This window comes from Bidens hawaiensis, unplaced genomic scaffold (genome assembly GCF_021521415.1).
Source record: "Bidens hawaiensis isolate Kalapana, Puna unplaced genomic scaffold, B.hawaiensis_p1.1 tig00002236_1, whole genome shotgun sequence".
In the NCBI taxonomy this organism is placed as follows: Eukaryota; Viridiplantae; Streptophyta; class Magnoliopsida; order Asterales; family Asteraceae; genus Bidens; species Bidens hawaiensis.
The window spans coordinates 162,979-177,781 of NW_027491119.1; positions in this window are offsets into that span (position 1 = coordinate 162,979).

Genomic DNA, 14,803 nt, shown 5'->3' on the forward strand with positions numbered 1-14,803 from the left:
GAGTATTCCTGCCTTGCTCATTCCTTCATGTGACTACTGAAGTAGCTAATGCCTTTTGCGTGTAGCCTTGCTGTTAGTGCGGGTAGCCTTCCCTGATGGCTTGTATCCGCAGCTGCGGGAACAGGCGGGGTACTTCACCATTGGGAGGCTTTCCCTGCGGGTACAGTTGGCGTACTGCGCGTAAGGTTCTCTGAGCATGGTGGGTCCTGCTGGAGCAGTTGGTCGTTGCGCAGACGTCCCTGTTCAAGGTGAGTCTTGCGGGTCCAACTGGGCTCTGCTGGGACCTACCTCTTCAAGTCCCCCCAGTCCAATGTTCTTCTCATGAATTATTAATAAGTGAGGTGAACTTTTGGACTTAGCAAGGGGTTTTGAAGAGGGTTTAGTTTTTAGGTTTTCCGTGGTGATTCTCCCCACGGTTTTCCTGATGTCACGCAGAAATTCCCGACTTTTCTGCTTGATCTTAGGGTATGAGGCGGGTAGGTTTGTAACCTTCTCGCAAGTCAGGAGCGTTGAGTTCCACTTGTGTGGATTCTCCATGGGGTTTTGATAGTTTACAACATAGTGATCAATTATGCTAAAACCACCAATTCCATCTTGGAGTTTCAAACAATATAGTTCTCGACGTTCCCGTCATGCGGGGATGTTATTCCCGTTTCCGCAAGCATGGCCCAGAAGATCCTTCTTGGTTTGAATTCCCTGCAGAGTGCTAAGTATGTGAAGGGTTTTGCCTTGACACTGTACCCGCACTCGTCTTACGGTTACTTTATTCCCAAGGTATACCTGGTGTCAATTCCCTGCGGGTGCTAAGTATGTGAAGGGTTTTGCCTTGACACTGTATCCGCACCCGTCTTATGGTTACTTGGTTACCAAGGTAAGGGGTATTTTCCCGCCTACTTTTGAATCTTTTTTGAATTTTTGAATATTTTTTTTTTTTTTTTTTTGAAATTCGAAGAGTTGGTGAAAGGATAAGAACAGTCCAAACCTCTGAAACGTCGTGCGACGGTTTCTTCTGACTGTGTCAGGACGTGCAGGAAGTTATGGTGACGTGACAGTACATGGTCATTCCAGACGCTTTTTCAGGCGCGTGGGCGCGATTTTTCGGGCGCGTGGCCGCGAAATTAATGGTACGCGTCCTTTCAACAGCTGTTGCCAGCTTGCTTTTTGCCATGTGTCATAGTTTCATTGCACCTTCGATTTCTCTCTCCTCCGCATTAAATTCATCGCATTAATTGCGATTAGTATATAAAGGGGGAGAGGGTTCTTTATAATTCACACTTTCACTTTTCTCTTCATCTTCAGAACGATTTCCGGAGCCTTTTCTCGAAATCGTTTTCTTTTATCTGCAAGATGTCGTCTCGTGATCTCGAATCTACAGCCGACGACAAGAGTACTGCTGGCGAGTGCCAGTGTGCTTTGCCTGTCGATCTGTACCAGTACGTCGTCAGGAAGTTCATGCTCGAGTCTCTCGAGCCTGAGTTTCCTGAACCCCATCAGACAGTGTACGATGCCCCCAGAGGCAAGATCGGGGTATATGCTGCTTTCTTTGTTTATGGGAATCTTAGGTTCCCATTGACAAAGTTTGTGTACCGTGTCCTGGAGAGGCACGGTGTGCACCTGACCGAGGTGCATCCGATGGCGATTGCCAAGATCCGGCACTTCGAGTGGGTGTGCCGGATTCTGGGCATTGAGCCCTATGTTGACCGCCTGATGACCTTCTACTCCTGGAGGTGCATCCAGGGGTGGTATACGTTGATAACCCGGATTAAGGGTTTGAAGATTTGCGCAACCGAGCGCAGTCTTCGCTCGTGGAAGCGGGAGTTCTTCTAAATCTCCGCTCGCGCCATCCCCCTTGCCATGAAGTTCAAAAATGGGCAAGCACTTCCCAGCCTTCACGCCTCCAACTACGAGGAGGCGGAATGGTTTTCGAAGATATCCCGGGTCCAATCTCCGGTTTACCGGTTTGCGGAGTCCGGGATGGTAATGCTCGGGATGAGCCGGGTGTGGAAGGATGCGGATGCGCGAAAGATCCCGATCGTCCTCGAATACGGTTCGAACTCTGTTCCTTACGGTATGCTTTGTTTCTTTTTGTTGATTTAGAATCTCTTCTAACTTTTTTCCTGTTTATTTCAGAGGGGAACGACTTGCAGTCGCTCCTGCATCCGCGGGAGGCTGACAGTCCCGCTCGGATGGGTACTCGCGCTCTACACGAGAACGAGTTGCCCATCCTAGAACAAACGGCGAATCGGTTCGTGGAGGTCTACCCGCTAGGCCACGAGATCCTGAGCGCCAGGCGGCCAGGTAAGGCGCTATTCGACCCTCGACCCCTCAATGTTGAAACCTCTGCTGGAATTCCTCTAATCTTATGTTCTGATGAGGAATCCGCAGATGGTCCTCCGTTGGTGCGGAAGAAGAAGGCTGTCGGCGGGAAGGGGAAGGAGAAGGTGGCCTCCACTGCCGATCCGGTGCCTCGGTCTGACTCCGAGGCCGAGAGCGAAGAGGTGGCGGGGAACCCCGGTGGTGAGAAGACCACCGCTCCGGAGGCTGTGACGACTGTCACCTCCGGAGAGCCCCGGATGATGACGGTGAGCGGCGCAAAGAGGCCGGCTCCATCGGGTTAATCCCCGCCTGTCCGTACTTTCAGGCTGAAGAAAACCCGTGAGTACAAACTTCCTTTATCTTTAACTTCATAGTTTTTCCATCATTAATACTTATCTTCTTTGTGCAGGCGTGGATGTTGACGCATTCCAGGGTGGAGCGCAGAGTAGTACCTCCCCGCCAATGACGGTAGGCCCGGTCAGCCTACTTGAGGCGACGACCCAGGCGGCTGCGCCTGCGCCTGCTTCCACTGGTTCAGTTGCTCACTCCGTTGAGCCGACTGTTCCAGTTGTGATGACGTCACCGCCGGCTGTGAGTGCTATTTTTACAGCATCTTTCACTGAGCCGGCGGTTACTTTTGCTGCGGACTCCGCAACGGCGACCGCGGCGGCTGTTACCATGCCGCCTCCGTCATCGGCCACGACGGCCAATCCTTCAGGTATGCCCGGGGCTTATCGCCAACCTCTGCCTCCTTCCCATCTGCCTGACCTCTTGGATGGATTTCCGTTGGGTTCAGGTGATGGGTTTGGCGGCTATCGGCCTGTTATTGACCCTACAGGTGCGTAGGTTTCTTTTGGCCTATTTTATATATTTTTATCATCTTTTCCTAACTGCCTTATGTTTTTTGCAGTGTCGGATTCCAATGAAGTGTATGTTCCACGCTGGAACATCCGCCGAGGAACAACCCTTCGCACCCCTGTGGAGTGCGTGGAGTGGGCTCGTCACGCTGCTCCCAGTGGTGCGTTGGGGGAAGCCATGGCTAGCTACCAGGAAGGTAGGCTAACCAATGAGCTTCGGGTTCTCCTGGCCCGGATGCAGCCGCGCGTCGAGCTGCTTTGTCGTGAAAACGACAAGTTAAAAGCAGCTCGCATTAAAGAAGTCGCTCAAGCGCGGGCTGTCCGGGAGGAGAACCAAAGGCTTACCGCAGTGGCTGCGGAAAAGGAGAAGGCCTTCAAGGCCCTCGAGGTTGAAGTTCAGGCCCGGCTCGAGGCCCGTTCCAAGGCTGCCCAAGCTGTTAATGAACAGCTTCGGCTGGCTAAGGAAACTGCAAGGAACACAACCGAGAGGGCCACCAAGGCTGAAGCTGTTGGTGAGCCTCTACGCGTGGAGAATGAGGAGCTTAAGGCCAAATTAGAGGCTCTCCAGCAGGCTCATGATGCCTTGGCGATGGAAGACGCCAAAAAGCTCCAGGAAATCTTGGACCAGAGGGGGGTGCTTGACCATACTGAGCGGAAGCTAAAGGGCGTCGAAGAGGCTGCTGCAAAGGAAGTGTTGCTTGCCAACCTTAATAAAAGTGAAGCCGAACGCGCCTGTACCCAAGCTCAAGCCGCCCTCCAAGAAGCTCTGGTTGCCAAGGAATGGCTTCTTCGAGAAGCGTTGTCTCAGGTAAGCTTTTCATGTCTTTACGCTTTTCTTTGTAAATAGAAAAGGTTCTGATACTTGTATTTTTTCTTTGTAGGTTGTGCATCGGGTCTTCTCAGAGACGTCTTATGACGATGCTATGAGCGCAGCCCTCAACGCTTCTCATGAGGATGGGGAAAAGGCCGGCTTCCTGCTTGGTCTAGGGTTCGTTGAGAAAGGCATCCCGCCTTCCAACTTCCCTTTGTATAATGTTGATACTGAAGCTGTTTACGACCAAGCAGTGAATCAGTATGCCGCCTTCCCGCATCCGGTGGTGGAGAAGGTGAATGAAGTCGCTGCTGCTGATGATGGGCTAGCTATCCTTAAAGCTTTCCTTGAACCACCACGCTCTACTGATGGAGCGGGTCCAAGTGGTAGTGGTCCTGAAGCTTGATTCTGAAGATCCCTTTCCACCATTAGCGTAGATTTTTGCTTTTGTATAGCTATCTTTGTAATATTTGAATTTGATGGAATAAAGATTGTGTTAGTTCTTTGCCTTGTTTATTTTACGCCTGTTTTGATCTAACTTAGCAACTTCTTTAGTACTTAGATAAGTTAACTTTTTAACGTGGTTAATTATAAGTTTGTTTCGCTTCCTCTTTTATGATTGTGCGGGTATGACCGTCACTTACACTTAGTAGGATGGCTTAACTTTACTTATATCTGACCTGCGTGGAAGTTTTCCTCATCTTTTCCTTTGAAATTTTCTAAGTGTTCAGAATAAGTTAACCTTTGAACGTGGTAGATGATAGGTTGAAGTTTTGCTTCCTTGTTCGTGATTGTGCGGGTAAGACCGTCACTTGCACTTACAAGGATGGCTAAACTTTACTTACATCTGACCTGCGTGTAGGTTTTCCTTAAAACTTGAGATTTTTAGCGTTGTGTTTATGCGGGTTTTGCCTCCTTCCACACGTAACGACTTACTTCTTCCCCCATTTATGCGGTGAATACCGGCACATCAGTGTGGGAAGTTCATAAGTATAAAGGTAAGGCTATCAACACATTGTGAAAGGAGAATCATTTCCATTAGAAGTGGCTCTAGACCTTTTCTTTACAAGTTTGGAATTGATCTACATATAACATTTGCGTAATTGAGCTCCATTCCATGTTCTTGGGATGGGAGTGCCATCGAGCCTTTCGAGCCGGTATGCGCCCTTTCCCAGGACTTCTTTGATAATGTATGGCCCTTCCCAGACCGGGGCCAGCTTGCCTGGGCGTTCTTGGTTCGAAGCCTCGTTGTTACGCAGTATGTAGTCTCCTACATTGAAGTTGCAGAGTTTTACCCACGTGTTGTAGTACTTTTGCATTTGTCGCTTGTAGTTCTCTTCACGCACTGCGGCTAAGTCTCTGCGTTCCTCGGTTAGCATAAGGTCCAACCGTCTTTCCGCATCATTGTCTTCTGGCTGAATCAAGACCCTTGGTGAGGGTAAACCAATTTCGACCGGGACCATGGCTTCAGTGCCATAAGTGAGGCTGAACGGGGTTTCTCCCGTACTGGCCTTCTTCAGTGTTCTGTTTGCCCAAAGGACGTGCGGAAGCTCGTCCACCCAGCCGGATCTGTGTTCCAAGAGTCTTTTCTTTATGCCTTCGACGATGCTCTTATTTTCTCTTTCCACCTCACCATTACCTTGCGGGTGTGCCACTGATGTAAAGGTGTGGGTGATTTGAAGTTCTTTCAGCCACTGTTGTAGCTTCTTGTCAGCAAAGTTGGTGCCGTTATCGCTCACCAAATTCTGTGGAAGTCCAAAACGACAAATAATAAATTCCCAAATAAATTTTTTGATATGTTTCGCGGTTGTTTGGGCTAAGGGTTTTGCTTCTATCCCATTGGTGAAGTAGTCGATGGCTACCACTAGGAACTGAACATTTCCTGCTGCTGTAGGAAATGGGCCTGTCACATCGATGGCCCACTTCTGAAATGGCCATGAAGAGGTGACTGGAACAAGTTCATTCTTCGGGCGGTGCGTGTTGGGTGCGTAGAGCTGGCAAGACCTACATTTTCTGATGTATGCCAGCGCATCCGTATGCATCCCCGGCCAAAAGTATCCCGCGTTGTTTAGCTTAGCTACAACAGCGCGGGGACCTGCGTATATTCCACAGATGCCTTCGTGTACTTCCCTTAGGAGGTAGTCAGCATCTTGGTTGTCCACGCATCTCAAGAGTGGGCCAAGAAAGTTACGTCTGTAAAGGATGTCATCGATGAGTTGATAATTCAGTGCTTTACAGCGTAGTTTTCTTGCCTGTGCTTTTGACTCTGGTAGTGTACCTGCCGCAAGGTATTTTATTATTGGTGTCATCCACGTTTCCGTGCCGGTTTGGATGACACAAATTTCCTTGTGCGGGACCGAAGGTGTCTCGAGGAGTTCAATGCAGATATCCTTTCCTAAGTGGGTGAAGGCTAATGATACAAGCTTGCTTAACGCATCCGCAGATTTGTTTTCACTTCGCTTGACGTGTATGACTTTGCAGTCGTTGAAATCGCGCATAAGGGATTTTGCTTGTGCGAGGTACAGGGCCATTGTGTCTTTCACGGCCGTGTACGTCCCGTTGATTTGATTGGCTACTAACATGGAATCCACGTGGGCTTCCAAGTTTTTCACTCCCATCTTACGCGCAATTCTCAGCCCAGCCAAGAATGCCTCATACTCGGCCTCGTTATTCGTACTTGGAAAGTCCAGTCGAATAGCGTAAGTGTATTCTTGGCCTACTGGGTTGGTTAGTTTCAGTCCTGCGCCTGAACCCTCGTTACTGGCTGCTCCATCAGTGTAGAGTCGCCAGACATCATTGATGTCTTGTGCTGGAGAGGGTTGAGCCTCTTCCTGGCACTCTTTTTCCCGCGATGCAGGCACTTCTGCAATAAAGTCGGCCAAAACCTGGTATTTTATGGCTGGTCTTGGCTTATACTTTATCGCGTACTCCCCCAACTCAATTGCCCATTTGGCTAGGCATCCCGATAATTCGGGTTTTCCTAGAACGTTTGCAAGTTTGAAGTTGGAGAGAATGGTGATTTGGTGACCCTGGAAATATCGTCTTAACCTGCGTGAAGCGTGTATAAGTGCTAAGACTAATTTTTCGAGGGTAGAGTACCGGGTTTCTACGTCTGTTAGGATACGACTGACATAATAGATTGGCATCTGGATGCCTTTTCGCTCTACTAGCAGGACTGCCCCGGTTGCTCTATCTGTTGCGGAAAGGTATAGGATTAACTCCTCTCCCGCTTTTGGTGCTGTGAGCGTTGGGAGTTCGATCAAGCGTGACCGAATCTCCTGAAAAGCTGCTTCCGCTTCTGGTGTCCAGCGGAAGTGCGTTTTCTTTAAACAGTTTCTCAACGTTGACACGAAGGGAAACGACTTATCCGCGTGGTTTGCCAAAAAGCGATTAAGCGCCACTAGTCGTCCATTCAGTGTCTGAGCCTGTTTGATGGTAGTAGGTGATTCCATTTTGATAATGGCTTTGACCTTTTCAGGGTTCGCTCTGAAGCCATCTTTAGTAACGATGACCCCCAAGAACTTCCCTTCTTCCATTCCAAAGGCACACTTGCTCGGGTTGAGCTTCATGTTTATCTTCCTGAGCGTGTTGAAAGTTTCTTCGATGTCTTTCAACATCGCTTCTGGGTCAGGGCTTTTGATGACCAAGTCATCCATGTAGACTTCCAAGTTCCTCCCAATTTGGGTATGAAACTGGTTGTCCATCAGGCGTTGGTATGTGGACCCGGCATTCTTAAGTCCGAATGGCATCATTTGATAACAAAATGTGCCATCGGGCGTCCGAAAAGCGGTTTTGTCCTGATCATCAACGGCCATGTGGATTTGATGGTACCCCTTATACGCGTCCAGGAAGCATTTAAGGCGGAACGGTGCCAACGAATCCACCTTAAGATCAATTTCAGGTAACGGATAACAATCTTTGGGGCATGCTTTGTTCAAGTCCTTGAAATCTATGCACATGCGCCATTGTTTGTTATTCTTCGGTACCATAACGGGATTTGCAACCCAAGTTTGATATCTACTAACGCGTACGATGCCTGCGTCAAGGAGTTCCTTGACTTGGGTTCTACACGCGTTAGTTTGTTCTGGCCCCATTACTCTGCGCTTTTGTACGATCGGCGTTACAGCCGGATCGCATTTGAGCTTATGCTCTGCCTTACTTCGGGGTACACCAGTCATGTCAGCTGGTGTCCACGCGAAGATGTCAGCGTTTTTCTGTAATAAGCGCTTGAGTGAGGTGCGTGTGGGATCAACAACTGTTGGGCCAATGGAAACGGCCTGGTCAGGGTACTTGCCGTTGAAGGCCCATCTTTCTGGCTCGGTGATGGTTGGTTTAGCCATCTTTGGTTTGGGTTTAGATGAGACAGATGCGATGCATACCTGGGGAATGCCGGTGATCATCTCTACACCCTCAGCTGTTGGCCATCCCATCATGCCGTGGACTGAGGATACCACGGCGTTGAATCTTGCCATCCCGTCTCTTCCGAACAGAATGTCGTATGTGTGGTGTGGCTTCCTCATTACGACAAATCCACGTCTTCTGTGCGTGAGTGATTCCCATCCATAAGAGTGACGGGGAAAGATAGGATGCCCAGGGGGGTGTTTGTGCTGCCATCGAACCCTTCCATCGAGGCGCAGATCGTTTCCAGGCGCTCTTTGTCTTCGTCATCTAGCTTGTCGAAGAACTGCCTGTACATCACCGTTGACGAGGCGCCGTTGTCAGCAAGGGTGCGAGAAGTGATGTAGTGCCCCAGCTGGCTTTTGATGACGATAGGGCCTTCTTTGCTGGGTCCTCCTGGCACTCGCGGGAAGCGCACCTCAGCTTCCTTCCACGCACATGGTTCTGTCGTTCGCCTTTTTCTTCCTCTGATCTTGCCATGAACCATGTTGATGCTGATGTCAACGGGCTTTCGTCCGTTGCCTCGGTACCGGTTGTCGTTCCTTCCTCCCTTCTTGATTGATGCCACCAGGTGTGCCAGTCTTCCATCCTTGACGAATGCTTCAACAATATCCTTCAAGGATGTACACTCTTCCGTACTATGACCTTTTGTCCCGTGGAAGTCACAGGATTTGCTCTGATCCGCATTAGGTCGCTGCCGGATCATTGGAGCTTTTGGCCATGGTAGCTTTTGAGTGGCAAATATCTCCGTGACGCTTTTGGTGAGTGGCGTCCACCGGTGTTTTTGGCTTTAAGGGTGTGTGTGATTTCTTCCGCCAACAAGAGGGTGAGAGCTGGATGAGGTGTCAAAGTTTACCCTTGACTGCCAGATACCTAGCTTCCTCTTTTTGTTCTGCCGGGCGATCTGAACATTGTTTTCTCTAGTCCTCTGCGTGTAGAGGTGTGTACTCTGGGGAAGATCCCTTCCCTGCTGCTTCTCCGTCTCGGCAAAGCGCTTGGCCGCCGTCATGATGGCATCCCATGTTGATGGCATGCCATCCTTACCCGTCAATGTGCGGATAAGCTCTGGGTATTCGGCGCCCTGGATGAAAGCGGCGCGAACAAGATCTTCACTTATGTTGCCGAGACTTAGCTTTTTGGAGTTGAAGCGAGTGATGAAGTCTAGTAAAGATTCATCCTCCTCTCTAACGCAGTTGAGGATCGTCCACTGTTCTTCAGTATATTTCCTCTGCTGGCTGAAGTGCTGGCTGAACTTGTTCTGAAAGTCCGCCCAATCATAAATGTGGTGGACCGGTAAACGGTCGAACCATGCCCTGGCCGCTCCAACCAGAGTCATCTGGAACATATAACACCACATGGGTTCCGTCCAGTTACTGATGGTTGCCCCCGCAATGAATCTGTTCAAGTGGTCGTCTGGGTCGGATAGACCATCATAAGTGCCAATGTTGGACATTTTTTTGGCACTTCTCGGGGCGATTGCTTCCGCAATGTCCCTTGCGAACTTTGACTTTCCTGCATTTGTAGCATTTGGTCTAAAGGTTTTGGAGAAGTCACGCGGGTTTCTCTCCGCATTCGTTGGTTTAAAGGCTTCCCCAAAATTCCTTTTTGGTTGGAAGTCCGTTTCCTTACGCTTCCCTTTCGCCTTATGGCGAGGGTTTTGCGTCGGTATCGGATTCTTCCCTCTCATCGTCTGAGTACTCGCACTCACTGTTCATATTGAGATGGCGAGTACTTCCGAATTCGTCAGACTGTTGAACTGAACGCAAGCGTTCATCCAATTCAGCTTGGAACTCTTTCTGACGTGCCTCGGCCCACGCCTTAACTTGATCTAGTGTTTGGCGAGGGACCCTCGTTCGTTTTTCCAACTGGGCATCAGTGAACCCCAGTGGAATATTTACTGCACTTGCCCCGGCTTGGGTAACCGGGGTAGTGTTCGTAAGATTTGTATAACCACCGGTGTTCCCCCCAGTTGCTGGGGTTGTGGTTACCGGGGTTTCTTGGTCGATTACTGGCCTTTGGACCGGAGTAACGTTAACCATTTCTTCAGAAATTTTGAAAAAACTAAGAATTAGTTCTAGCTTTTACCCACGGATGGCGCCAATGAAGAAACACTAGATGAACCCTGGGCAGATTATAGATAATCTGGGGGTTAAGTAATGTTTCCCACGAGGATGAGGTCCAGCAGAGAAGGTTTGTTCTTCAGGGGACCTGCAAAACAGACACCGTAAGCTCGTCACTGAGAAGGGGGGGGGTTCCTCCTTGTGACCACCCTCCGGCGTGAGAATCAGACTAGATTGCTCTGAATGTAAGTGTATATTAAGAGATTGCTAGATAAGAGAGATATCAGATGATGTCCTTACCATTCCAAGGTGTTGGAGTATTTATAGCCGAAGGTAGGTTTCCTAGAAGGTACAGCCGGCTGAATAGTGTTCCTGTTCCACCAACAGTGGACTACGCACAAGCCATGCTGGTTGGTGGATAGGCTACGGCCAACAGTAAAGGTCGGCTGTACACTGTTCCTTTACTGCCGGCTACGCACTGTTCCACCAACTGTAGGCTGCGCACGTCCCATCGTAAGGGTTGGTGAGTAGGCAGCGGCTAATAGTGACAAACAGTACTAGAGGGTGTTCCTCCTCGTCTTGTTGTCGGTGAGCTGTCACCCTGTGATTGGTTCATGGGCTGTTCTGGTCAAATTGTCTGTTCCGCCCATACCTTAGTAGGTATAGTACGAAAGATCTTCCAGAAGCATACGGACTGGCTCATTTAGGCGGGAGTATTCCTGCCTTGCTCATTCCTTCATGTGACTACTGAAGTAGCTAATGCCTTGTGCGTGTAGCCTTGCTGTTAGTGCGGGTAGCCTTCCCTGATGGCTTGTATCCGCAGCTGCGGGAACAGGCGGGGTACTTCACCATTGGGAGGCTTTCCCTGCGGGTACAGCTGGCGTACTGCGCGTAAGGTTCTCTGAGCATGGTGGGTCCTGCTGGAGCAGTTGGTCGTTGCGCAGACGTCCCTGTTCAAGGTGAGTCTTGCGGGTCCAACTGGGCTCTGCTGGGACCTACCTCTTCACCAATGTTTCCCCCCTATAAGTACGTACATTTCGATTAGTCTGTCTCATCCATAACCCAAATCTTTCTCTATTCAACAATTCATCTCACTTACTTTTACTTATTATCTATCATGAATACTAGCATCAAGAAAATCTTGATAACCCTAATCATTCTAATGGCTTTAGCCATTAACATTTTTGCAACACCAATTGAAGACGATGGCGAGGTAGTTAGTTCTTCTTTTGGTTCACTTAGAAGGGCAAACCGGTTCCTTGCCCAACACTTGAGGGGCCAGTTGAAATGCAACAAAAACCCAAGGCTATGTCGGGCAAAAGGAAGCCCTGGGCCAAATTGTTGCAAGACAAAATGCGTAAATGTCATGACTGATAAACAGAATTGTGGGCTTTGTGGGAAAAAATGCAAGCACCAAGAGATTTGTAGTAAGGGAAAATGCGTTAACTTGATGACAGACAAACGCCATTGTGGAGGGTGCAACAATAGATGCAAAAAAGGCCATGCATGCGTTTATGGAATGTGCAGTTACGCGTAAGAGAGAAAACAAATTTGTGTATTAAGCGGCAAATAGCAATTCAATTCATTTAAAATTTCTTGTGATGGAGTGGATATGTAACTAAGCTACCTTGATAGCTTGACCGAGCCTCTTAACGGTCATTTATTTGTTTTTCTCATAAATTCTAGCTATTTGTATTTTGTTTTGAATAAAAATTGTCCCATATAAGTTTAATAATCATAGACCTTATTTCTTTTAGCCAGTTGAAATACGAAGTAGTACATAATACTGCATGTGATTTCCAAACCTATCTAAGCTCCATATAGACACAATTCTAGAATCATTTCATTGTAAATGAACTAGGTGTTATCCTGGCGCGTCGCGCCAATGTATCTTTGTTATAATTGTTTCTCCATTTAGTTAGGCGGGCGGTTGCGTCGGTGTACCTTTATTGTAGTTGTTGCTCCGTTTACCTAGGCAGTGTGTGTGATTTATTAATTGTTACTAAAGTTCATTCCATTTATGGTGCTATGTTTAGCTAGGCAAATTGGTGTACGTTTAACACAAAAGCTTATCGTCTATATCCCACCTTGAAACAATCGCGCGTCGGTCACACGATTCAAACACATAAAACATAGTACGTTATAATAACTTATCACCACACCACATTTTCCATTAGTTGATTTAGTAAATTTTTATATATACAAAAATCTATTTTTATTTAAAAAAAACCACAAAATTGAACCCAAAAAAAAAAACAGGTTATGAGCAACAAGGTTTGAACTCCGAACCCACCAATTGGTACAAGACTACACTACCATCACACCAACTTCCATTGTCTTTACTGTTGTTTCTTTCAAATATTAAATACCAAAACAGATTTCAAAATATTAAAAAAAAAACAGAAACTTAATGGCTGTTGACAGCCATTGATTAGACCTCAAAATCTTTTTAGCAGCAAGTTTTGCTTTAATATATATAGTACAATTTAAACACGTAAAATTTGGCGTTTCTACAAAATGACAAAGCAAACTGTTTTATCAGTTAAGATGTACGTATAGATAGGGAGGTTGTTTGGGAACCACAAAAATAAGAAACCTTGGAATCATAAGATTTATATGTAGAGGAGAAGTATACTTTGAAAACCCTCTTTAGTTGAGAAAACGCGTGAAAGCCCCATATAACATCGTTTTTTTTTGTTACATGTAATATATGTTGTTACATTTAATACAAAAATCGAAAACATAAAAAAAATGTTTTGTTATTTTTTTTTTACATTTTTTTAGTAATTTTTATATATGTTTTCAGGAGAGAGAAAATATAAATAAACTTTTACATTTTTTATTAACTTTAATTGTGGATCACAAGATTAATTTTTAATTAAAAACATGTCGTTGACAATATGTTTCTAGAGTTTTCATAACTCGAATGGATTTTTATCTAACCTAACCCTGTATGTAGAAACTCATTTTTATATACAAAAATATTATTTTTACGTAATTTTCTTTAAAGTTTTATATATAACACACTTAGAAGGTGTTACAATGATAAAAGAAAAGGAAAAAAACAAGAAAAAACACAACTTTGTACTAACTTTTATGCAAATGTTTACATACGCACACGTGGGGCACAAACATATAAAGTATATGTGTATATATAATAAAATAAGCAAAAATAAATTCCAATATTACCTTAGCTATTTAATTCTTAAATATTCTATTTAATTACCAATATGACATTGTTATTTTGATAATTGATTAAATGTTCTAGGATCTCTCTTCTCGCACTAAAAATTTTTTCTCGCGTAAAGTTAACTTGATCTATACCATTAATATAAAGCACGGACAAGATTGAAGATATATTTACATACTTTCAAGACTTTAACTAATTACAATTTTAAAACATATGGAAGGATATTTTAAAAATAAATCTTCATAGCACATTCAAGTTTGATGCAAGTTTAATTTTTCTTTTAACGTCAATAACTGTTTTGTATGTCATTTTTTTTTTAAATTTACACCATAATATAAAGATTTTGTTCAATATAAGAACGATGTTTTCATATAAAAATTAGAAATAATTACGTTTTAACTGATTTTTAGTTAATTTACTAATGTCTTTTTTCTTTCAAATACAACATTATAAATCATCAACCTAATTAGTTGTGTTGCCCAACACATTGCGCTGGCACACATCTAATGTGCATTCCATCTAAAGGAATTAGTTGATTTAGGTATCAATTTATAGATTATGTTTTTGGGTAAATCAAGCATACAATTAATGAAAGTTGTGTTCTATAGTGTATTTGTGGACATATATTTTACCCATACTTTTAGTAATTTTTCGAAAGTGTCATTTCTTTGTTAGTGAACTTTTGACTGGTTTCTTACACTTATAACATCTGTATTAAACTTTTAAATTTGACGGGAAATCATTATTATACTTTTACACATTTGTAAGGTTTACTTCTTAGTATTAAGTTCATTTTCATTTGGAAATTTCATAAGCACTTTGCAAATTTATCGATCATTGGTTTTTAGTTTTTCTATTTACCATGCACCTAGAATAGTGCTTATGTAAATTGCAAAAGCTAACCAAATTTCATCAATCCTTTTTAGGGCTTGCAATTGACACGACATGAATCTACACTGGTTTACGTGCAGGTATGACCTTAGCAGGTTTCGTGCACTAAGCAGGTAGACACGAATCGACCTGTTAATATTTGTGTCTAAACAAGTAAAATACTCATTTACCTGTTAAGTATCCGTTAGTACCTCACTAGATCATTTTATAAATAAAAATATATAATACCATAATATGTTATATACCCTAAATAGTTAACCATAAATTTTTATACCAAACA